The following is a 26,163-nucleotide window of genomic DNA, read 5'->3' as shown; positions in this document are numbered from 1 at the left end:
TGTTTGTTCACACTTTAAGTTTCATGATCAATAAATCATTCTGCTACTTGCAGAGACATGGCTCCTGGCTGGCTGGGCCTACAGAGTTCAACACAACAACCAACAGCCAATGAAAACCGTGTTACTATGCAGTATCTGATACATTCTGTATAGTAACACAAAATGTACAGTTTTCATTGGCTGTGTTGTTAACTTGTTGACTCCAGGCTCCAGCCAGTGAAATTACATAATGACGTGAGTGTGTGGGTGAGTCGCGTGGGTCTCTGTTGTTGAGCAGAGGCAGGATTCACTTGTTAAGGCGTGGGGTGAGGTGAGGCCAGGCCCAGGGTGATCAGACTCGTGTTCCCTTCTTCTGTGTGCTCTGCGGCCCGGCCTACTTCTTCCTCAGGGGCGGGCACCGGGCAGGCCGCGCTTGCTGAACAACGCGGGCCAGCGCCATAAAGAAAAAGATAAGGTAATTGAAGTGAAACTTTTACTGGTTTTTTTTTACACACTATCTGTTGTTTGTTCGTGTTCAGACTTCGGCCCACCTGCTGCGTCCACGGCCCCCGCCCGCCGCCGTGAAATGTACATGCTCAAGTCAATTGACATCATGACATTCACGGCGGTGGGCGGCGTCGTGTGCCGTGCACGAAATGCCACCATGCGCGGCCCGACTGCGAGTGCAGTGTGTGACCCCCCCCGGGAGTGGGGGCAGGGGGCGGGGAGCATGATGGGTAATTGACAAAGTTTGCTGCCTGTACATTTTTCCTCGGCTCTGCTTCTTTTGTTGTGATTATTTGTGTTGCATTTCTTTAGGAGGGCAACTGACTGACGGCTCACAGGGTGCAAAGGAGGGAAGGAGGGGGCGGCGGCTCTATGAATGCCCATTTATTTTTAGTGCTGGACAGTGCTTAATTTGTAAAAAAATAAGTGCCAGTGCCCAAAAAATATTGGCCCCATAATGCTGGGCGCCGTGCCACGTTAATTGCCATTCCTGTGGAATGCTCCCTGGTGGTGTTTTTGGGTGGTTGGGGGGGGGTGGTATTGGTGCGGGTGTGTGTCTCTTTATTCCCGGCCCTCCAGTGGGATGCAGGCCTCCTGGCCGCTTTTACTCGGCGAGGCTTTTCCGCATTTACATCTCCTTGCCGTGCAGCGCTTGCGAATGCCGATTATCCAGTGCCTGGGAAATGTCTATTGATGTTTACACGGCGACGGCGCTCTAAAACCAACCAGCCTTTGAAATTTGTACAGACAACAAAGGAGTGCTGAAAACAGTATGCTCGTGGACTTCTCCGGCGTGCGCGAATTGAGCTTGGTGTTCCTCCTAATCACATTAATGATATGTCTGCTGGTGTCTGCTCTCTGCGCACACAGTGCTTTTCCGTCTGGGTTGCGCGCTGCAAGGGTAAGCGTGTTAAGCAGGCCTTCAGCCGGCTATCTGCTTGCCTCTCTATTTCTGGCTGTATTGTATTCAGCGAGGGCGAGCGTTTACTCCCCGACCTCCGCCGCAGTCTTCTTGCTCCTGCTCAATTGCAGTCTGTTATTATATACTGCAGAGGTGAGCATTAACCAGTCGCACTCCCCGCCTTGCACCAGTTATCTGTTTCAAGCTGTGATATTTACAGCTTTATGGTAGTGTGTAGCGCGACTTATGCTATGGATGTGGCTTTTCGGCACTTTGGGACGTGTGAGAGGAACAGTAGGGTTGCCGTTAGTAAAATGTTGATTCTTTGATGCAGGTAAATCGGAAGTACTAAAAAGAATGTGATGTGTGGGTGCCATGGTTAGAGCTCAGGGCAGGAATACTTGTTTGTCTTTGTTATTTTAGTTTGTATTGTGTTCTCTAATTAGCCTTTAACCAGGTAATCAGTTGCTGTCCTTTTTCCGGGGTCTGACTGGGGCATAACATTGGCTTGGGCATAAATTACAAATTGTACCACAGTGGCCAACTCCCTTACTAACGTGAGCAGGGGTTTAGATTCTATTGAGCGACGCAAGAATTATGCATTATGGTATTTGAGTGCGGATCTAGCTCCGAGAAGCAGCGGAGTGCTTTACTGAGGTATACACCAATAGAGATAAATAACGGAGCACTTTACAGATGTGTACAACATTACAGATGTACAAGTCCTTTTCATATACAGTGTGGGTAGGATACAGAGGGGGGACAGAGAATGGGATACAGCTGTACCGGGTAGCGGGGAGGAGTGGGGTAATGGCCTAAGTGTTGAGGAGAGACTCCTTGAAGAGGTGGGTCTTGAGCTCTTTTCTGAATTGTGGGGGCAAGTCTGATGCCGATAGGGAGGAGATTCCATACTCTTGGGGCGTAGACAGAGCAGGCTTGTTTTCTGATCCTTTCTGCACCAGCAAATGTATAGTCTGCTCATGTTCTGGCTTCTTGTGGTGTGCTGTAGATGCAGAGTTTCTGCGCAAGGTACCGTGGTGACTTGAGGGCGACTGCCTTATAGATGATGCAGCAAGACTTGAAGGAGATTTATGGAAGCCAGTGAAGGTCGATGAGAGCCGGGATATTGTAGTTGTATCTGCGTAGATATCAATGCTAGGTAGCTGGCTTTCAGTGCCAACGTCTTCAATGCTAGAATGTAGCAATTCCCCCGACCTTTCCTCCACCTCCTCCTCCTCACCTGGTGACGTGGGTATGTCCAACTTCGTTTTTTGAAGTTTTTGGGAGGTGGGCTTTTTCTTTTCATGCAGATACAGTCTGCCTCGGACAGAAGCCACCGTGACCAAGAGTCTGGGACTCACCCTGACCCCCCTCCGTGACAGCCAGCAGGGGAAAAAGCCTTTTGGCAGAAAAAAACCCTGGTTGGAATGGAGATGGTCGCAGAAGACACAGCTGCAGAGACCGATGACCGATGAAAAGGATGCTGGCTGGTCAGGACCAGAAGGAAATAGCGTTGAAGGACTCCAAGATACTCTGTGTGCAGCTGAGAGCAGACTAAGGGTACAGAACCCAGCCAAGGACAAATGGTGAAAATAACCCCTCGGGAGCCGAAAAAGGCAGAATGAAAGGAGGAGGAGCAAGGAAGGCGGGAATAGGAGCAGAAACAAAAATATCCCAAAAAATGAAAGGGCAAGCGTGGAAAAAATGGAAGAAAAAGAATCCATTGGGGAGGAACAAAAGGAAGGCAAGAAAGTAAACAGGCAAAAACAGACGCCCAGAGAAAGCATTAAGGAGCGCAAGCAATGGAGAGGAAAACAATTTGTTGCAACGCGCCGAGCCGCCCTACTGCCGTATAGTAAATACTATCCGGCGGCGGCCATCTTGGAAGCAACACTAGACCGCTGCCTACACGTAACGAAATACGTGGCGGCACGGTCTAATGGCGGCCCAACCCCCACCTTCTCCACAACCGCCAGCGGTCAACGGCCTTGACAGTATGCCCCCTCCGAAAGGCATGGCCCACGGGTTTACCTGGATGCAATCTGTGAAACTTGCGCAGTAAGCGGGGTGCATGAACATGAGAAAAAGGTTCCCAGGTATCTTCAGATGATGGGTATCCTTTCCAGTGGACTAGATATTCAAGACGACCTCTGTAATACCGGGAGTCACGAATCTGGGAGACTTCGTATTCGTCTGAGGCTGGATTAGGTAAGGTCCATAGTTTTGGACGTTCCTGCTTCCTAACGTCCGGGAAATACGGGCACAGCAGAGAGGAGTGAAACACAGGATGGATCTTTCTCAGTGCCTTAGGCCACAGGATTAATCCTTGACTGTATCTCGAAAGGACCAATTAATCGAGGGGAGAGTTTTGAAGGACGAACCCAACGAGGCAAGAACCTAGTGGATAATATGACTTTGGAGCCCTTACTCCACGCAGGGACTGGCCTTCGAAGTTTATCCGCTTGCTCTTTGTAATGTCTGCTAGCTTCTAGGAGGCTGTCTCTGGCAGTCTTTTGGGCTTCCTTGAGCTGCTCCAAAGTGGATTCAAGAGATGAAATTTTGGTGTTGTTCCAATAGGTAGGTACGAAGGCTTGTGGATGGTACCCATAGGTGCAAAGAAAAGGGCTAATTCCGATAGCCGTATGTACCGAGTCATTATAGGCAAACTCGGCAGTGGGGAGTAGGTCTACCCAATTGTCCTGCTGCCGGTTGATAAAGCACCTTAGGTACTGTTCCAATGTCCCATTTAACCTTTCTGTTTGGCCATTAGACTGGGGATGGAATCCCGAGGACAGCGCTCTCTCGATACCCAACAAGCTACACATGGCAGCCCAAAATTTGGAAGTGTATTGGCTCCCTCGATCTGACACAATCTTCTGAGGGAGACCATGCAGCCGAAAGATGTCTTTAAGGAATACTTCGGACATCTCCGAAGCTGACGGTAGCTTGGCTAAAGGGGAAAAATTAGCGGGTTTGGTGAAAGAATCCACGGTGACCATTATGCAAGTGTAACCCCGAGATGCTGGCAGATCTACGATAAAGTCAGTAGATATTTGTTTCCAAGGATCAGGCGGGGCCTGACCCTGTTGTAATAACCCCAACGGCCTTTGGGTAGAATATTTACTTTGGAGACACTTCAAGCAGGCCTGTACATAAGTCTGAGTACCGTCTCTCATCTCGGGCCAAATAAACGACCTCTGAAGCAATTCAAGGTTACCCCGCACTCCTCGATGACCAGCAGTCTTGGAGTCATGGCACCACTGAAGGACCCGTTGTCCAAGTGGTTTGGTGGGGATGAATAGTCTTCCGCCTATAAAATACAAGCCGTCCTTCTCCTCGACAGGCTGGTCTCCGAGGCCTCGGACTGGAATTGCAGCGGTTGATTCTCTAACATCTTGCAAAAAGGAGGTCGTCACAGCTAGGATCCGAGTATGGGGGAACATCAGCTCCTTCTTGTAGGAGGTGTCAACATCGTCTCGACGAGATAAGGCATCAGCGATCTGATTTTGAGATCCGGGAATAAATGTGATGGAGAAGTCAAATTGGGCAAAGAAACGGGCCCACCTTGCTTGTCGAGTGTTATGACATTCCTGCTGTTTGAGAATTTGCAGATTCTTGTGATCCGTTCGTATTAAAAAGGGGTGATTGCTTCCCTGTAGTAAATGCCTCCACTCCAAGCATGCTAACTTCATAGCAAGGAGTTCCTTTTCAATGACCGAGTAATTGCGTTGGCTGGGACTCAGTGTCTTAGAAAAATAGGCAATCGGTTACTCCTGGTCTGGGTTGCCTTGAAGGAGAACAGCACCCACAGCAGCTGCCGAGGCGTCCGTCTCCACTATAAAGGGCTGTAACTGGTCGGGTTGTCGTAATATCGGGGCCGAGCAGAATCTGTGCTTAACATCAAGGAAACTGTCATTAGCTTCTTTGGACCAGACGAAAGGTCCGGAGGACTTCTTTAGCAGTGAGGTTATGGGAAGAGCGAGCCTGGAGAACTCAGGAATGAACTTTCGATAAAAATTCACTAGACCCAAAACCGCTGGATGTCTTTCACTAAGGCTGGGGCCGGCCAGGAGACTATGGCATCTACCTTTGTAGGGTCCATAATGATACCATCCTTGGACAGAATGAATCCCAGGTAAGACAGAGAAGATTGGGAGAAGGCACATTTTTCTGGCTTAATCAACAGATGATGATGCTATAGTCGGCGTAAGACTTCCTTAACATGTAAGTGGTGTTCCTCCTGATGGCGCGAGAAGACCAGAATGTCATCCAGATAGACCAACGTAGTTTGACCCAACAAATCAGAAAATAGCCTGTCCATAAACCGCTGAAAAATCGAGGGCGCATTTACCAGGCCAAATAGCATAACTTGGTACTCGAACAGACCGTAGGGTGTGCGAAAGGCGGTCTTCCACTCATCCCCGGCTCTTATGCGGAGCAGATGATAGGCATTTCGTAAATCCAGTTTTGTAAAGACTACTGAACCCTGTACAGCTTCCAGGATCTCTGATATGATGGGCATCGGGTAACGGTCCTTTATTGTCACTTTGTTCAACCCCCTATAGTCGATGCAGGGTCTCAGTTCTTTCGTCTCTCTTTTGGGTATAAAAAACAAAGAGGCTCCGGCTGGCGATTTTGATGTGTGTATAAGTCCGTTGGCAAGGTTATCGTCCAGATATTTTCGGAGTACAGCCTTCTCGGACACAGAAAGAGGATAAATTCTCCCAAAAGGAACCAACGCCTGGGGGACTAGGTCAATGGCACAGTCCTCGGGTCTACGAGGGGGAAGATGAATGGGAACCTGCTCCTGGAAGACCTCAGCAAATTCTGAATAGCTCCCTGGAATGCAATGAATAGAACTCCCTTCGGTAACCGCCACAGTCCTTAACTCTTCAAATGAAGGCTCAGGTAGGCATTCTTTTTGACAATATCTTGAGTGAAAACTCAGCAGATTGTTGGTGCAATCCACCAAAGGGTTGTGTCTACGGAGCCATCCTATTCCCAGTATTACCGGAAAATGAGCTGCACGGGTTATGTCAAAGGTGATTGACTCTGTATGCTGCTGTATGGATACTACGATTTCTTCCGTAGTATGCGTAATGAGACCAGAACATAAAGGGGTTCCATCTACACCTTCCACCTTTTGGTCTTCTTTCTTGGCAATCCTGAGAAGACCCACCTTATCCGCCCATAAGGTATCCAAAAAAATTCCGGCTGCCCCACAATCTAGTAATGCTTGGGTGTCAATTTCCTTTTTCACGGAAGCGTATCTTAATGACTATAACCATAAGACGTACATCATCCGTCACTTGAGAAGAGGTAACTGAGAGATTAGCATAGGAACAAGCATAAGCCCCTCGATAGTCCGTCCTACCAACTACCGAGGGCGTTCGTTTCCCGACCTCTTTGGGGGCACATCAGGACAATCTCGAGGTGGGTTGCAGAACCTTAGTACAAACGTAGGTTCCCTTCTCATCTCCTCTTTTTCTCTTCGGCGGTTAAAGGTGCTCTAGTGGTTCCAATTTGCATGGGTTCTTCACCAGTGGCTCGCGTAGCAGATGAGGAGGTTGAGGAGCGTGGTTCAGGATAGGATGTCATGCTTTGGATCTTCTTCTCATTCTTCCGTTCTAGGAGTCGGAAATCAATCCTTTGGACTGTAGTAAGGAGATCCGAGAAAGTATTGGGCCGAGCCGTTCTGGCGAGTTCATCCTTTAGCTCCTCCCGAAGACCCCTACGAAATACGGTGCATTGTACCGTATCGGGCCAGCCAGCCTCTGCTGCCAACTTCTTAAAGGTGGATATGTATGTGAGTAAATCCGAGCTACCTTGACGTACATCCAGAAGGTCTTCGCTGGCCACATGCGCGCTCTCAGTTCGGAGGAAAGTCGGCCATACCAGATCCTTGAAAGCGGCGTAATCTTGTAGGACTGGATCATCTCGGGACACCAGTGGGGTTGCCCAAGGCAGGGCATTACCCGTCATGTGGGTGATCATAAACCCCACCTTTGTATGATCAGTTGAATATGCATTCTGTCTAAACTTAAAGTGAATGTTACAGGCATCCAGGAAATCCTTCATCCTGAGCCATCGAACTTTCCTGAAACCAGAGGTTAAGGGGGTAAATCCTGTGCCTGTTGTTCCCTGGCGGCTACTCTTTGCTGGAGAGCCGCATTGTCGGTCTTTAAAGCTTGAACCTCAGCATTGAGGTTTTGGACGGCGGCCACCAGCTCTTGGAGCTGTTGTGGGGTGGCCCTGACTTCTTCGTGGCGTTGCAAACTATCAATGCTAGGTAGCTGGCTTTCAGTGCTGTCTTCAATGCTAGAATGTAGCAATTCCCCCTACCTTTCCTTCACCTCCTCACCTGGTGACGTGGGTATGTCCGACTTCCTTCTTTGAAGTTTTTGGGAGGTGGGCTTTTTCTTTTCATGCAGATACGGTCTGCCTCGGAAAGAAGCCACCATGACCCAGAGTCTGGGACTCACCGTGACCCCCTCCGTGACAGCCAGCAGGGGAAAAAGCCTTTGGCAGAAAAAAACCCTGGTTGGAATGGAGATGGTCACAGAAGACACAGTTGCAGAGACTGATGACCGATGAAAAGGATGCTGGCTGGTCAGGAGCGGACGGAAATAGCGTCGAAGGACTCCAAGATACTCTGTGTGCAGCTGAGAGCAGACTAAGGGTACAGAACCCAGGCAAGGACAAACAGTGAAAATAACCCCTCGGGAGCTGAAAAAGGCAGAATGAAAGGAGGAGGAGCAAGGAAGGCGGGAATAGGAGCAGAAACAAAAATATCCCAAAAAATGAAAGGGCAAGCAGGGAAAAAAATGGAAGAAAAAGAATCCAACGGGGAGGAACAAAAGGAAGGCAAGAAAGCAAACAGGCGAAAACAGACACCCAGAGAAAGCACTAAGGAGCGCAAGCAACGGAGAGGAACGCGCCGAGATGCCCTACCGCCGTATAGTAAATACTATCCGGCGGCGGCCATCTTGGAAGCAACACTTGACCGCTGCCTACACGTAACGAAATACGTGGCGGCACGGTCTAACGGCGGCCCAACCTCCACCTCCTCCACAACCATCAGCGGTCAACGGCCGTGACGGTAGACCCTTGATGAGGCATGCAGGACACTTCTCAGGGACACAAGGAAGGATGGCAGGAGGCCTTTGAGGAGTGCATTGCCCCCATCCAGGTAGTATAGGACCAGTGCTTGAACGGTGGATCTAAAGCTGTCCGGAGGGAGGAAGGGCTTGACTTTTTGCAGGCGGGTGAGCTGATGCGGTCTGTTTTCATGGCTATGTGTGTCTTGAAGCAGAGTTGTTTGTTGATGTGGAACCTGAGGACTTAAACAAAGTTATTGAGGTATGCCAGGAGATGGAAGCGCTTGAGCAATTAGATTATATGTGAACTTGCTAATATTGTGCTACGGCTGGCTGCAGCCCTATGGTGAAATACTAAGCACCTCAGTACATACTAACGAAGAGAAAGAACAGTGAAAATTCCACCAATTGTAAGCGCAGCCAGTGATCAAAAAAGTTGAAAACTTAAAGTACTGAGACTTGAAGTAGCGAGATCCTTGATAAAGTCACTTATAGAAAGAACTCAAATGTAAAATTGAATATTTAATGTCCATATTCAAGGAGTCAGAGTTCTGTGCCAACACGTGTTTCGACCTCCACGGGTCTTTCTCAAGGGAAAGCTCTGCTCATGATAAATGATACAAAACAGTTACATTCATTTATTGACCACATTGCATATCACCAGGTCCCCAAATAGGAAAAGGTGAAGTATTTCAGGGCAAAAAGAAAGTTAATTCAAAAATGACAAATGGTAAATGCAATGAAATGCACACAAAAATAATAATAATCCATTGTAAATACATTACCAAAACCAGATAAACAAAAGATTAACAGGAATCACATCACCATTTGTACATGTAAAGAGAAAAAAGAGAGAGAAAAAATGGCAGACCAGAAACTATATTCAAAAACCCACATTTTTAGAGATGATGTTATGATTAGAGTTAACAATGAGAATGTTAGAGTAAAAAACATCAGTCACCACCAAAAGTCCAATATGGAGCACTAATATATCTTCAAAAATATATATGGGAATTGGTCCCTTAAAGCACATCGGTCACCACCAGAAATCTAGTGCCACCAGAGGATGTCAGCGTCACCACACCCAAAAACATAAAGATCCAACGCTCAGTTAGTAAGGATAAGGATAACGTGATGTGTATTTGCAGATTATACTCAATTATATGTGATAGTATTCGCGAGCACAAGCAGTGCCTGATGCATCTAAAACAAAGGGTTAGTTACTTGAGTTGTAGGTTTTTCTCATACATTACCTGTTTCCAAAAATACTCTGATGTGTTTCCACTTCAAAGATATTCACTTCCTATGTGTGATATAATGAAACATTAATCTCATAAAGATGATCAATTCCAAATGCTCCACTGGTAATGTCATAATATAAATGGACGCGTACCTCATAGACATGTTGTTCTGCCAATATTTCCTATTTGGGGACCTGGTGATATTCAATGTGGTCAATATATTCATGTAACTGTTTTGTATCATTTATCATGAGCAGAGCGTTGCCTTGAGAAAGACCTGTGGAGGTCGAAACACGTGTTGGCACAGAACTCGGACTCCTTGAATATGGACATTAAATATTCAATTTTACATTTGAGTTCTTTCTATAAGTGATTTTATCAAGGATCTCGCTACTTCAAGTCTCAGTACTTTTAAGTTTTCAACTTTTTTTGATCACTGGCTGCGCTTACAATTGGTGGAATTTTCACTGAACCTGAGGACTTGGCGCACAAGGTGAGCTCGGGTGTGAAGCCCTCGGAGTTCATGGTTGATAGCCAGGTCTGTATGTCTGGGTGTTCGGTGGTGTAGGTGGGGAGTAGGAATTCGGTCTTGGAGGGGTTGAGCATGAAGTAGGCACTGGACATCCAAGACTGGATCAGCGAGAGGCAGGTTTTGAGCCTATGGGTGTCCTTGATGGAGTCTATCTTTAGGTATAGCTGTGTGTCGTCGGCGTATTGGTGAAGGTGCGACTTGGAGGGCTAGCAGCGGCTCCATGTATAGATCACTGGGGAGAGCATTAATGTCTTCTTTTCTTCAACTAGCAGCAAAGATTGAAATGTTTTAAACTATTTTGAAACCAGAAACATTTTAAGACAACCATAAAGAAAACTTTAAATGGCTGTCCCAATCCAAGAGGAGGCTGAGGAACTCCATAGACAACCAGTCAAAGTACTGGAGTACTCCAAATACACTCCAGTTAGTCCTTCTTTTCTGTAGCTGCAAGAACATTTCCAGACAACCAAAACGGACCCCAAATTGGGACGGCAATCCATCCCATTGGGGAGCTCCAAGAACTCCTCTGGATACCTTCCACCAACTCTGGTTGAGCTGTGAACATTCCCTATTCAAACACAAACTAATAAAGAAAAACCGGAATGCTGGAACCACTACACCTACCATAACAAGTAAGTGTTTTCCAACTTTAAAGCATTATACTTTCTCAACCGATGTGTGCCCTTCCCCATCCATCCCACTACTAGCCTGTGCCAGCAGTTGCTGCAGCGCCAAACATGTGACATGGAGCAGCAGCAGTGTGATGGGCTGCTGGTGGGCCGATCTAGGTAGGTCTAGCACTGAACTGGCGCGGGGCACGCGTCCGCACTGCGGGACGGCGCCGGCAGCGGGGCAGCACCGCGCCCGGCATTATGGGGCCAATATTTTTTGGGCACTGGCACTTATTTTTTTACAAATTAAGCACTGTTCTCTGTGCTGTACGTGCAGTCAAGCATGTGTAATCCCGATAAGCATGTAACGTGACATGCACTACAGGATTACATGGACTACAAGGCAGGAGTTTTCCAGAAAAGGATTTTAGAGCTCTCTGTCTGAATACTGTTAAGATACAATAACAATAGCATGACTAACACTGTAATGCTGGGTGGGAAACATGGACATTGGTTTGCCTGACTAAATAACGTTGGCACAGTTTTGAATTCACAGATTGAACAGCATCTTTGCACGTACAGTAGTGTTATGCAGAAGCAGGCTCGGACTGGCCAATAGGGCAATGCCTGAACCAAAAACACAAAATGCTAGTGTGGGACCAGTTATTTTTGTGAAAGTGGGCCACTTTTTGGCCGATGTGGGCCAGTTTGATAAGTCACTTCACCATGCGGCTAGTAGTTTTGACCAGGGTTACTGAATCAATCTTCCATAAAATGCAAAATTTGAATCACATTTGATCAAAAATCTCATCCTTGGGTACTACTTGAACAGTCTGTCACAAAAGGAATGACTTGCCATTTGCGACTGTGGGACATTTTTTCATGGGTGCCTGAGAACATGTTAGGGCCCGGTCCGATCCTGTGCAGAAGCGAAAACATTCACCTCTGATAATTAAATGGGTTCATCTCATGGAGCCAGGGACACATATTTTTACATCACCAGAACCTTTTGGGCAACATGCATGGATTCTGACAGGGCTGTGGCTGGCGCTCACCCTTATGAAGTCGATAAAAGGAACACACACATCACCCAGGGAACCTCGCAGGTTTGTGGTTGCGCCTCTGTAGACAATTGCTTCTTTCTTATATACAAAAAAAAAAAAAAGCTTTTACTCCCTTTTCATAATAAATAAATGCGTTTCTTTTCAATGAGGTTTTATCATTTCTTCAAAAATGTGATAAAACACATTTATTGATTGGGCATTTATAATGCGCCTACACAAGTGTTTCAAGGCGCAATACGATTAATGACATACCACTTTGTGCCTGCAGGGACAGGTGCTCCTGCAGGCCCCTATGTGAGACAGAGAGCTATTAAGCATAAGGTTCAGCATGGGTGTTATATTGCAGCAGTCAACAGGTGGCACTTAGGTTTCCAGGTCCATAGGGGTTCGTTGACTCTAAATCCCTGACCTCATAGTCTTCTGTGAGACCTTGAGTGACTGCACTTCTGATTCCAGAAAAGAAGCAGATCCAAGGGAACGAGCAGATAATACGAGGTACATGTCAATGGGAAAAAGAGAGAGAGAGAGAGAAAGAGAGAGAGAAAGAGAGAGAGAGAGAGAGAGAAAGAGAGAGAGAAATTAGCAGTTGGGCGACGCTGAGCGCAACATGAGAAAGAATTGGGATAGAGACATGATTTTGTCTGGGAACAAGCAGTGTGAAAGTGGGGGGGGGCAGTGTATAGACTGCATGATTTTTGTTAGGCACTGGCAGCATAACAGTAGTGGACGGAGTGTGGGCATGTATTCCTGACACAGGTCTCATATTTGTTTAGGCACTATCAGAATCAGCATGTTTTGTACAGTGGCCATTCTGGCATGTGTAATTTGCCTCCAGTATCATGAAAATGTTATCTACGGCGGCAATGCTGGCATATATAGTTGCGAAAGTCGAGACGATTTGCTTTGGGCACAAACAGTGTGAAAGGGGGAGAAGCACTCGCAGAAAGTTTTGACAGGCCCCATGATATTCTTTCAGCATGAAAGGAAGCAGCTCCAGCAATTAACTCAACTCAGAACTGCTAACCTCAAAACAGTGCAAGAAAAGCAGCGTGTCCCAAAACATCTTAAAATAAGTGGCAATGCTTGTATCTGTGGTGGAGACCCCAATGCTCTCCCTTCTTCTTTGCCATGACCATACACAGTGAAGACTACAGTGACAGCCCACTTTCACCTACATGCATTAACCACCCATCTTTTCCCTTCTACTTCTTAACTATGCATCGCTATATGTCTGCCTGCACTCTCCATGTGGAGGCAGGCGCGGAAGCATCTATGCATGGCTCAGCGCTGCAATGAAAGTGATATCTCACAGCCTGTGTGTACTCGCATGCAGCCTTGGACTGGCACCCTCATTTCCAATGGCTCCCCCACATGCTGGCCTTTCCTGGAGGAAGAAGTGGTGACTGCCATCTCAACTCTTTAGTGGATATCGATCAGGGCGGCATGCATATTTGCACCATTACGAGGGTCGCCCGACCTTCAGTGGGGCAGCATGAATCATTGTGCCATTATGAAGGTATCCTTTATGTATGGCACCATTGTGAATGCACAGTGTGTACATGTGCTTTTATGGTATAATACAATGGGCCTGATCACGAGTTGGGTGATGGCCCTTAAATGCGATGGTAGTGGTGTTACCGCTACATTTCTCCCAACTTCATTTGTGTTACCGCCCACCCGTCTGGCGGTATTACCGCCGGATCACGAGTTGGCCGATAAACGTTATTCCCCATCCCCCATTGGGTATTACTGCGTGGTAATTGTGCCAAAAATCAGCATTTTGTCGGCGTGTTCACCCCCAGCTCTGACCTGGTGGTAAACATGACCTACTCATGATTGGGCAGACCCTTAAATGGAGTGGTAACCCTGTTACCACCACATTCAAGGGCTACCGCCCAACTCGTAATGAGACCCAGTGTAATGCAGAGAATGGGTATTTGTGTAGGAATACTTTTCTTGTGGTTATCTTGACTAACAGCAACATTACTTTGTTTTTCTGAGAAACTGCAACTCAGATACCAGAGTTACTTCACCACTCCAGAAATGCAAACACTTTAATATGAATGCCAGAGTTGCAAAAAACGAATTGCCACCGCCTTCACTAAGAATACCATTATAATTTGTCACGGGCAGATTTGCCTTCAGGAGGATCTGACTCGGGAGTGACTGCAACTGTGTTATACTATTGGCCCTGCAACTCTAGTACGTCTGGCAATCACATTAACTAAAAATAAAAGGGAGTGCATGGCATTCAGAAAGGCATTTCATATGTTGCTGGATATTGGTGGCCAGTGAGCCAGAATCAAAGCAAGTGTTTTCTATATAAGCCGCCAATGCTTGTTTAATCTTTGCAACCCGCCCTCAAGTGACCACCTTGTTGGACAGACTTAACGTTTAGCACGGTGCAAAGTGACTTTGCGCGCCACCAGACATGTTGAAACAGGCCTAATTCACAGAGTGGTGCACGGTGTATTTTTGCAGCACAATGTCTCTTTGCATGGCAAAAGTACTCTTTGCACCCAGCAAAATGGTCCTAATTTTAAAAAAAGCACTAAGCAGCATGGGCTTAGGGCCTGATTCATGGAATTTTTTGCATGGTGCAAAGTGACTTTGCACTGCAACCAGACACCCTGATTCATGGAACTGTGCAAACACCCTGATTCATGGAACCGTGCAAAGTGTATTTTTGCAGTGCAAAGTCATTTTGCAGTGCAAAAATACACTTTGCACTACTTCACCCTGATTCATGGAACTGTACAAAGTGTATATTTAAAGTGCAAAGTGACCAGTGCAAAAATGCACTTTGAATCAGGGTGTTGGTTGGCAGTGCAAAGTCGCTTTGCACCAGTGAAAAGTCACTTTGCACATTGCAGAAAATTCCATGAATCCGGCCCTACGTCCATGCTACTTAGTGCTTTTTGTGAATTTGTCCCATTTAATGTAGTGCAAAGGGTACTTTTGCAGTGCAAATTGACTTTGCTCCACAAAAATACACTTTGCACCATTCTGTGAATTAGGATCGGTTCAACGTGTTTGTTGGCAGTGCAAAGTCACTTTGGACCCTGCTAAATGTTCCATGAATTAGGCCCTCAGTCTGGTAATCGCATTCTTTCATGAGTCCATGCAGGTTACCAATTGGCAGTCATGGTGCTGGCCATGGTCCGGACTCAATTTCGCATGCATGAACCAAGAGATTGACTTCCCTACGTTTATTTTGACCTCTTTCTTCACTTTCCTTTTCGTAGCAGAGGGCCAGCCGCAACAGAGCAGCTGTTCCCTGACCACCGGATGTCCCACTGCGATCACTGCATCTCATCACTTGTGCCCAAACATGCATGCCCTATTCTCAAAGGGCACCTGCATGCGTGCATCACATACAGGCTCATTCAGAGGCACTTTCCCACACCATTTTTGCATTTGCACAAATAAGGAGGAGAATGGGCGCTTAGCGTGTTTTCGTTGCAGCACTTTTACACATTGGCATTTTCCCTGTGGTGTTTTCACAGCGGCTCTGTTAACCGCATTTGTGTTTAAAATAAATATATGTGTTGTGTGTTTGGGGTAGGTGATTGGGAGGTGGCTGGCAGGGTGAAGTGGTGAGTGGGACTCCCCATTCAATAATAAAATGTGGTATAAACGGCGGTGGTGAAAACACCACAGGGAAAAAGACAACATTTAAAATCGCTGCGATGAAAACATGGGAAACCTGTTTCTGCTCATTGCAATGTGCATTTTAAATTCACAAATGGGATGTGCTTTGAAATGCACAGAAATGAGGCACGTTCCCCTGTGCCTGTTTAGAAGAGGCACAGGGAGATGTGCAAAATATTTGACCCTGTCAATCATTTTTCTTAAGATGTGACAACTGTGGTTTTAACAGTGGCTGTCACACTTGCATTTCCATCCAAGCAACAGGGATCTGAATGCTTTTTTTGCTTACATTTTGCAGCTGTGGGCCTGATGGAAGTCCCCCTGACACTAATAAATGTAAGCGGGCTTGCTAGCGCATCTTTTGCGCTGCCACACAGCCCCGAAGAAACACCCAGGTCCTATTTGAAAATAAGGTGACCCTTGCATTTCGAAAAGTAACACAAATTAAACAAGTGCACCCTATGCTCTCTTTTCATTTGCATTACTCTTTGAGAATCTGGCCTACATTATTTTTTCTTTACTCCGATGTTAGGTTCTTTATCAAGAAACCCAACATCCCCAGCCAACTTGCAAGTGCCTGTGTCTGCCAGACAAAATCATGTGTCGCTACAACTCTGATCTGCCTGGATTCAAGTGCTGCAGTCAATCTCAGATAAAGTGTAATACATGCAAATAGCATGTCTATTGCATTGTGGTGGGTTGGCTATCAGCTTGCCTAAGAGTACGTTTCCAACTTAAATAACTATACATTTGCTAATGAGATGTTGCCTCAGACCTCTGGTGAGGAATGTAAAAACATCTCATCTAGAGGCAAGACATGGTTTCCAGCCATAGGAAAGAACAAGCTCTGTAAGGTGCTAGCTACGGCAGAGCAGCCAGGAAGGCTGGCAGGTGGTGACAATCAGTCCTAATAGTTATGCCCAGAAAATGCACCACACTGGTACACTGAAAAATATACACTTTAATAAAAAGAATTACGCAGAGAGTTGCTAGAAGATCAAATGCATAGGTAGGGTTAAACATACCATATAACAAAATATAATTCATATATAAATGCAGGAAAGGGCCAAAGGCTGACTCTTCCCACCCCTCTCCACCGAAGGTAGACTATTACCTGCTGGTAAACTCAGTACCTGTAAGGAGAAGGGGTGCGGAAAAAAGGGAACCATAGACAAGTCGTTTAACGGATGGTTTGACCGTGGAAGAATTGGTGAATCCGATTTAATCTAATTTATAAAACGATTTTTGCTGCAAATATATGTGGAGGGAGGGTGGGTTCAGGTGAATAACTAATGTGATAGTAGGACCCATAATGCCAACACATGAATAGTCACTGTAATTCCCTACATTATGTAGTACATAGCTGCAATGATCATACACATGTAAACCATTCAGTATAAGTAACAAATAAAGGAAGAGAAGGGGTTAACAATTCACAACAAGCCCTAGAGGGTCTCAAAATGGCCGAACAGGGTAAGACTTATAACCAGACCTGTATGGTCTCATTACACTCCTTGAAATGAATAGATTCAAAATCACCACCGGTTGTACATAGTTGCCTTATATATTGCAGTTGGCAGGCTTGTAATTGAAGAGAGACAAATGAATGTGGCGTTCGTTACTTCGGCCCCTCCACCATCTCGAGAAGTAGAAGAAGTGCATTGTTTATGGCATCTACGCCATCACAACTACTATACCGCAGACGCAAGAGACGCTATTCACTAATGCAACCTTATTGCCCTTATCCTGGATCAATCGAAGAAGCAATAAACTTGCAGGATTTTGAGGACATGAACGAGCTGTGATCAAGATGATGAAACCAAATGATGTCACTGCTGAAAGCTGACACACGTGGGTGCCTTAGACAAATGCTGAGCAGGATAATCCAAAATGTGGTCTCCACACACGTGACCTACAGTTGGAGGATAATGCCTATTCATTAGAGTCAGACACTAACATACTGAGACCTTCAATCCCATTCAGTTCTCTGGACAATGGACTCAAGGTAATGCAGTGTTGAAAGCTAAACGTCCTGGCTTGTGGCCCAGGGAATCAGAAATGGTAACCTTATTGAGACAAGTAGCAACTTGGTGCCGTTCTCACTACCCCCTATTGTGCTCAAGTGCTGGTAACCTTCCAAAGTGCCATGGCTGAGAAAGACACCACTGGCCAATCTCTATGTCCCATCAACAGTGCTCTACACATTGTTGACTTGTCCAATAGAATATTGTAGAGATGAAATGTACTCACTGGTAGCAATTTAGAAGGTGGTCTCAGGAGCAGCCATCACATAGAGAGTCGCCAATGAATGTACTAACACATATAGAACCTATATCTCGCTGGCTCCCTTAACCAATCCCTTCCCACTATAGGTTTTTGTGAAATGAAACATCAATTGTGATGCATATCCCTTTTTAAGGTACTGCCAAGCTTAACGTTACTTTAGAGCCAAAGATGTTTGCTTATTGATCATGCTGTCCATGTTTTATAGGGGTTTGTTGAATAAAACAGGTGTTTGTCACATTTTTGGGCTCTTCCATTTGTTGGGGCATGGGATGTACACTGGCCTGCTCTCCTACTTATCCACAGGGGTTCCCCTCTCAATTTTGACACAATGTAGTGATTTAGGAGTTTGCAGAAAATCAGGGTTGTAAGCTAAAATTCTAGTCTTTGGGAGAAAAGCTCCAAGCGCCAGATTCTCAGAAAGGAGCGCAAGGAATGCATTGTTTCATTTACACTCCCCTTCATCAGTTAATGTTTGCTCTACCACCTCATCCTTATCACTTTTGCCACCTGATGCTACCACCTCTGCTGTGCCACGTCTGGCCCCTGATTTCATTGCATCCTCCATCCCTCGGGTATTGCCAACTTCCCTTGAGCCCTTGGTCATGACATTCCTCATGGCTTCCACAATATTCTCTGCTTGCGTCATCATTCCGCTGTCACCTTGAAGATCTTGAAGTACCTACTCCTGCTCTCAACTGCGGCCACCTCTCCAGCCTGCTACATCTTCAATCCTGCTTTCTCCAACTCTCTCCAGTCAGTTTCTCCTGCTCCTTCAACACACACGTGTTGATTGGGCTCCTTCGGTTTTACAGTTTTGTGCCTAGACTGGGCTCTTAGTGAGTGGTTGCACCTGTGTTCAAGAATTAGGGCAGTGTTGGTGTTGGCTGCAGGTCTTGGATGAAACTAGCCTAGCATTGGTCCTATGCGGGGTGGGGGGACCAGACCACAGCCTCATTAGACCTTGCTGCCATCCTGAATCCCAGTCCTCCCTCAATGCCCCTTTCTGTGGGTTCAAGAAAGCCTCCTATTCCCTCAGCATGTGATTTACAAGCTGGAATCTATCTAGTTAAGTTAAACCTTTCTGATTCTATAGGAATTGTTGGTTCATAGTAGATGTGTAATATTGTATGCTTGGTGAAGGAATGCTCTGCCAAGACACATTGAACTGGTATCTTTGTCTCACATGCAAGTAAAATTGTGTAGGTTTGTAGAAAATGTAGGACTCTAGTGCTCACAAAGCTTTCAGCAAACTTTCAAAATTGTATTGAGGACTTACAGAACCCAGCCATAGACAAAAGTAGGAGTCAGCCAGGCCGGCCGCAATTCAGGCCATCTGGTCCGACTGCCCCTATGTAAGTGATATAGAATCACATTTTAATGTGCCGTGAGTACTGGGCAATGGGGAAGGAAAATAAAGGCATAGGTTTCCTTCCTTTCCTGTGACATGCATTTTTCTGAAAATAATGTTCTATTATTTTAAATATAGAAATTATTTTCACCGACAGCGGCGTGGAGTGAGGTCGTTTGCGGCTCTGAAGCTGCCGAGGGGAGGAACTCGCGGCACCCTGCAGCGGATGCTTGGGCTCTGGGCTTTTGGCTGATCTGCCTGCCAAGGGGCCAGAGCTGCGACAATTGTCCAGTGTTCTAAATCGGGAGATTGGATCCCATCATAGGGTGACCAGATTTAAAAAGTAAAAAACCGGGGCAGGGCAACTAACATAAAAGTAGGACTAACCTTTGAAAGTGGCTGTCAAAGCACAACACTTCAGTAGCAGTTGGAGGAGAAGCGGGTTTAAGTGTTACAGTTCAAATAAACACATATTATAACTACTTTATCACAAACTAACACTATCTTAAGTTGTAAAACGCATTTCTTCTGTGTGAGATTGTGCATTCATGCCTGTCAACTATGAAAACCGATTACCAAAAACCGGGACCACTGCAGTTTCCAAAGGAAACATAATCTTGAGAAAGCGGGACACAGCAGCAAAAACCGTGACAGTCCCGGAAAAACCGGGACATCTGGTCACCCGCCCAACTGCCAAGCCGTCATCCGAACCCCCCAGCTTGAACTCAGTCACTGGCATAGGAGTATTTTTGGAGACAGTGGCAGCCAGTAAGACTGCAGCTTTTTTGCTGCCGAAAAACACTGGGGCTCTGGAACGACTCTGCTCTGGCGTGGAGAGACCGGGCTGACCACCTGTGTTGGGAGCAACGGGAGTGGTTGGCCGCTGCGGGGAGGCTCTCAGTGAGTGACCTGAGCTGTGAGTGAGCCCCATGGAGGCGAGGCATGATCTGCTTTCCATAATACGTGCCATTGTGTATGGACATTAGCTGCTGATATCGCTATATAATCTAACATCCTCTGGTGGGCAAAACAATGGGGAGCAGCCAGATCTGGATTATTATCCTCCTGCCTGACCCTAACACTACAACACAGGTATCGGGGCACTGAGTGATGATCCTGATGCAGTTGCTTCACTCCCGACCGAAAATGGTGCCAGCAAACACACATGGTTTCTTCTTCCATGGCGGAGTGCCAAACACCATCAGGCTATTATTGATTTAGTTGTGCTTCCAACTGTGCATCCACGATTTTGTACTACTTTTTAGTGTCTTCTAACGAAAATCGATTTCAGGTGTGCATCCGAATGGCCATCCACCATTTTGTACTGCTTTTTAGTGCTTTCTTGCTAAAATCGATTTTAGGTTTGCTTCCAACTATGCATTCACCATTTTGTACTGCTTTTTAGTGCTTTCTGGCTAAAATCGGATTGTTGTCTGAGTGTTGTCAGTAAACACTCCTTACGGCCTGCTGCTTTTTTTTGCTGGTGCTCAGAAGTCTGCTTTCTACTGCAGTCATCGAGGAGGAGCCACTGCCAGCTGATCCTACAAAACCTGACTTGCATAGCATAGCAGAGTGTTGTCTGAGCATTTGCAGAGTGGAGGTGGACCCGAGGTGTGAGTCGGAGGGACCTTCAAGGACCCGGAGCCAACTTCGGTCCAACACCAATAAACTTTCCAACACCTACGAATACAGATAACCCGGCAGCAGCGCAAAGCGGGGAGGAGGCATGTGCGGCAGAAGCGGGTCCCTGAACATAGCAATGGGCTCCAGTTGGAGTGCATGCCTGCTAAAACTACACCACCCAACGGAGGGCCGGGTCCTCGGCAGCACAGGAGCCTGCCTCCAAGTGAAACAAAGGTGCTGGATACGAACCAAAGCTAAGAAGCAAATCACTGGCCATCTTCAAAAACATAAAGTGGCACTTCAGGCTGAAAGAAACTGGCTTGACAATGGCACTGGCAAAGTGCCAAGAGGAAAGCAGGGATCTGAATGCCAGGAAGACCTCTTCTGCCTTGACCCAGGATAATCAATGGCCTGTTTTTACGGATGCCGAACTCCTCTTTACTCCTGACTTGGCGGAAAATCAAAACTCAGCTACACACAGAGCCAATGAGGAGGGTTCGGTCTCTGAGACCGACAATTATCCCTTGGCAAAGACAGCTCTGTTAGGGGAACCCATTTGTGCTCCCCGGGTTACCACAAACCAAACCTTACTTCAAACAGAGGAGCTGTTGACTGAGGATTTTAGTGAGGATTTTTAATTTCTTCTCCACCTTCTTCTCATCCCTTTTTTCTCTTCTTTCTCTCTTCTTCATTGCAACCTACATTCTTTCAATCTCATCATGTTTCTTCTCCTCTAGTCTCTCCTTCTCTTTCTTTTGCTCATCATTCCTTTTTTGTTCTTCCTTTTGATTCTTTTTTCCTTTTCCTCGTTGTATGCTTTCTCTTGTTCTCTTTCCTTCTTTTCCTGTTCTTCCCTTTCTTTTCTATCTCTAACCCATCAATGCCCTTGTCATCTAGCTTGAGTAATATCTGTCCTCCCATTCATTCATTCTGTACTATTGTCACTTCCTTGGCCTTGTCCTACACTTCTCTTTGTCTCTTGACTTCCTCCTCTATCTCTATTTGTCTATCCTTTCTCTCATCACACTGTTTATTGACATATACTTGGGTTCTCTATTTTTGCTTTCTTCCAATATTGTCCTCACTGTTATAAGCAGTGGGCTGGTATGTCGGATTAGCATACCCTGCCACTGCTTTTAATTCCTTTAAAGAATGAAGTCCCTGTATCTGAGTGTCTGTACTCATGTTTTCAAGAGGGGGGAAAAAGGAGCCAAAGGCATTAAATCCTCCCCTCTATGCTGATTAATCATCCACTCCTTCTTGGATACATCTTCCATTATTCTAAAACAGCCAATCTCTTCTGCAGCTTTTTCCCTTTATATGTAGCATGCAAGTGTTTTTATATGACACAATATAATTTTTGATAATGAGCCTTCTTGAGGCCATGTCATGTGTGTACCAGTCATGTCATGTGTTTATTAGTCGTACTTTTATCCACTCTGTGTAATACTTTCTAATCTTACATGTGTATCTTGGTAGTGTCCTCCTGCATAGATGTAGAACGGGAGTGTCCCCCATAATGATACGTCGGTTTCAATTGTCAATACTCACCAGGTCTTTCATCCTTTACTTATTTAATCCAATATAATGTAGAGTAGCAAGTGGACACATTCTCCCTAGTCAACACCCCCTCCCCCTATTGGAGTAACAGACGAGGAGCTACAATTGGGAACCCATGTACAAGTTTATGCAACATGTCCCTATGATTGTATGAAAAATGATATGCACTCAGGCAGCCATTCAGAAGATACCCTCACGTTGTAACAATGTAATAAACTTACCAAGAGGGATGGTCCTTGCTGAGTTGTCGAATAGCCGCTATGAATAAAATGATGCGCAACATGAATGTATGTTAAACAAAGTCTTATAACAGCAAAAGAATGTCCGAAAGAAGATATATGACCCTATACTGTAATGATTTAAAAATACTTAAGAATGACGATGTGACTCAAGAAGTAATAGAAACATATACTTTATGATGCAGTAGTTACAAATACAAAGAAGAATGAAGTGACCCCTGGGTCAATAATTATAAATGCACTGAAATGCAACGTAGAAGGAATACATAGAAACTTGCTCATGGGAGGTATATATTCAACATTTAGGACTAAAATCAGAACAAGATGGACGTCGGCTCATGTAAATCAACCCAGTTACCTCAAAATGCCAGCCCAGAGTTTTAATATGGAAAGATGATGAAGAAGCTGTTTTCCTTGCGAAATAAGGGAGTACATTGGCTTTGAACCAAGGATGCTATTTCAAGAAATGAAGGAAAAGCATGAAGGGAGTTCATAAGCAGACCATGCGCAAGGACATATTTTCTAAGGATTAGGAGGAACACGAACATTTACTGATGCCAAATATTGGGTGATTACAGAGCACAAGAGTTAATATGGAATGAAGTGAGCAGGTTTCTAAAGGACACGACAACGTGCGTGTCTTGGAAGCAAGACGACATGAAGCAACACAGGTTCGATCCCCGGGTCCGCGCTTAGAAACCTCTGGATGTTTAAGCGCGTTATAAATACGCAACTAAGAAAAAAAAAACAATTACGCAACTGAAAAAACAAACTATTCCTGTAACAGCGCCTCGATGCCCGCAGGCTGTGTGAGCGCTTTAAAAATGCTAAATAAATAAATAAATAAATAAGGATAAAAACACTGTTGAAATTGACAAATTCATGGTCTTACAACGCTTGATAAAGGGGTCGCAAAAAAGGACCATTCATTAGGCCTGAAGTTAAGATAGCGGTTTACCTACACTCCCTCGGATGTCCGGAGACTGTGCAGATTGGCAAGGTCAACCTTCAAATAGAAGACACTGGCATGAAGACTGCCAATGAAAGAGGATGGCCTAATTGGGAAACAAAGAAAGAACTGACGTATCTCCAACCACCTGGTTTTCGTTTTTATGTACGTGCTGCTTGCAAGCCTAATGTCCAAGGTCGGATTTGGGTTACCTACCAATTAGAATAGCCTGCCATGCACTTTTTACATACAATATTGCAAAGTATTATTCTATTGCTACATTTTCTGCAATGAAGAGTGCCTTACACCACATGTCTAGAAATAGCTCAGGGTGTGTCCCACAGATAAGAGCCCACCAATGACAGACTAACATGCACATTTTCTATAGGTAATTGAAATTGATTATTTATACAGCGCTTATACACAGGTGAAGTGCTTCAAAGCACTTCAAGGCAGGAAGGGAGCAAGAGAACACAGTAATCATTCTTAGGCCTTGAAGTTTCCGAATGATCTAACAGAAAAAAACTAGGCCTGACATTTCTCCTAGTGCAAGTGCATGAAGTGTTACAGTCGCGACCAAGCTAGGGAGGGGGGAACAGAAAAAGAGGAGGGGGGGGCGACAGGACACACAAACTTACTAGTCCTAGTACATTCACGTCATGCATGCGTATGGACGGAGGTGCGAGGAAGGGGAAAGGGGAGAGGTAGAGATGATCCCCTAATCCAAGCCCACCTCTCAATAGGTTTTTATTGCTTGCCACGTAGGATGACATCATTGAGATTCTGCATGAATCAACTTGATGAGTGTATGTTCGTCCTGCTTTACTTCTTGAGATTAAAGAAGTATTTTACCATCTCCTTTGAGTCTGTCCGTTTATTGGGTCCGAAGTATTTTGCATGGTAATTCCATCTAGCGCAACAAATACTTAAATCTATGCAATAATGTTCTCTTTTTTTCCTACATTTACAATTTCTATAAATTCTTGCTGCCCCGATGTTTTATTATCAACACTCCAAGGATCTCTTCTTTATTTACTTATTATTTTTCTTTAATTTTGTATCCTTCGCAGATTGACATCAATCTCTTGATTTTAAAATCTGATGATAAGATACATTATTTCTATCGTTTTATATCTCTTAGTCTAGACACAATAAAAGTGTTATGCTGACATATTTATAACCACGTTTTTTCTGATCAAAGTGACTGGGTAATTAATACTCTGGTCTGGCTGTAGGTTGATACCTGTACTCTACTGTGTGTAAGGGCAGAGTAGCCTGTGCTCAAATGCGTTTATATGACAATGGATCAGTCCCTCATGGGCCAGGCCCCCCTGTAACAAAAAAGAGGGCTACACCTAAATTTGTATTTGATATTTATAACCCCATACATATGTGCACTTTCTTTTTTTTGGGAACGCCCTTCTCTACTGTCTCTAGTAAATATATCTGATCTCACTATTTACGCCATTTTGGAGTTTGATATACACTCTTCATCTCGGCCTTGCCTCAGCAACCCTTAAAAAATATATACCTCGTTTATGGAGTTTAGTGCATAGCCTTTGGCCCCTCTTGGAACCAGGAATCAAGGTATCTCTCTTTCTGTTTTTAACTCAAAAATCCTGTTACTCTATATATACACTTAGCTCTACTTGCTTCTGGTGCTCTGCTAGAGTCCCTCGGTATCAACCCTTCTCCAATCGACCACTTCGCCTTCTATCCTGCAGGGACGGACCGGAATTTCATCAAAGGGCCCCTGCCAACCATCAGGTTGTCACACGTTTGTCGTTACGCTGCTTGCTGCAGGAAACTTTGTGATCTTCTGGTTATTGGTGGAATCTGTCGATAGTCCAAGAGTCTGGATATGGGCCTGGGCAACTGGAACATAACCATCTGCAACGCTACCAAAATTTGCAATAGAACCTAAAGTGTTCGAGTGGCAGATGGAACTACCAATAACGATCTTGGACTCAAATAACAAGACAGACTCAAAGAATATGGCAAAATACAAATGTATTATCAGCTCAATAAACTAGGGTACTCACAATAATAATTTGATTATACAAAGGCTTTATACCTCAATGTACGTCAGCTATAACGTCATCCTACATGAAAACTTTAAAAACCTATTGATGGGAGGGATTGGTTAAGGGAACATATATACCTATATATTGCTTAGGCGTTAGTAACATTATTGGATGCCCCTTATCTAGTAGGCACGCCTTGAACTACCTCTAAATAGGTATCATGCAGATTAATAGCAGAATAAAAATAGTGGATTGGTTTCTGCAACCATCTATAACACACTTTAGCATAGACTCGTATGATTGGTTGGCATTCTCTACCAACCTTGGACTTTCGGCTCATTAGCAGACATAAGCAAAATGAAACTCAGGTGCAGAGAGCAACGTCAGACTACTAACAACTTGCCCAATTAGTCCATCATCTCTCATCGGTCAGGCCGTCAGCCAAGGCTGCTTCTTTGTAGTTGAACTTGTGGGCCATTCTCTTCTCTGGGACTTTTAAGGGAGTGTAGGTACACCACTATCTTCATCTGGAGCTTAATAAATAGACCTTG

At 45.3% G+C, this 26,163-nt stretch overlaps 1 protein-coding gene across 1 annotated transcript in view; it reads left to right on the top strand.

Moving 5' to 3' along the window:
* The first annotated feature begins 316 nt into the window (after positions 1-316).
* Positions 317-26,163, top strand: part of LOC138471657 (uncharacterized) — a 219,405-nt gene continuing 193,558 nt past the window's right edge. Inside the window, exon 1 of the mRNA XM_069609386.1 lies at positions 317-454. The gene's annotated coding sequence lies outside the window, so the exon portion shown is untranslated. The remainder of the gene's footprint in view (positions 455-26,163) is intronic.

This window comes from Ambystoma mexicanum, chromosome 8 (assembly GCF_040938575.1).
Source record: "Ambystoma mexicanum isolate Mex_15411 chromosome 8, UKY_AmexF1_1, whole genome shotgun sequence".
NCBI lineage: Eukaryota > Metazoa > Chordata > Amphibia > Caudata > Ambystomatidae > Ambystoma > Ambystoma mexicanum.
This window is presented reverse-complemented; position numbering and strand designations above follow the sequence as displayed.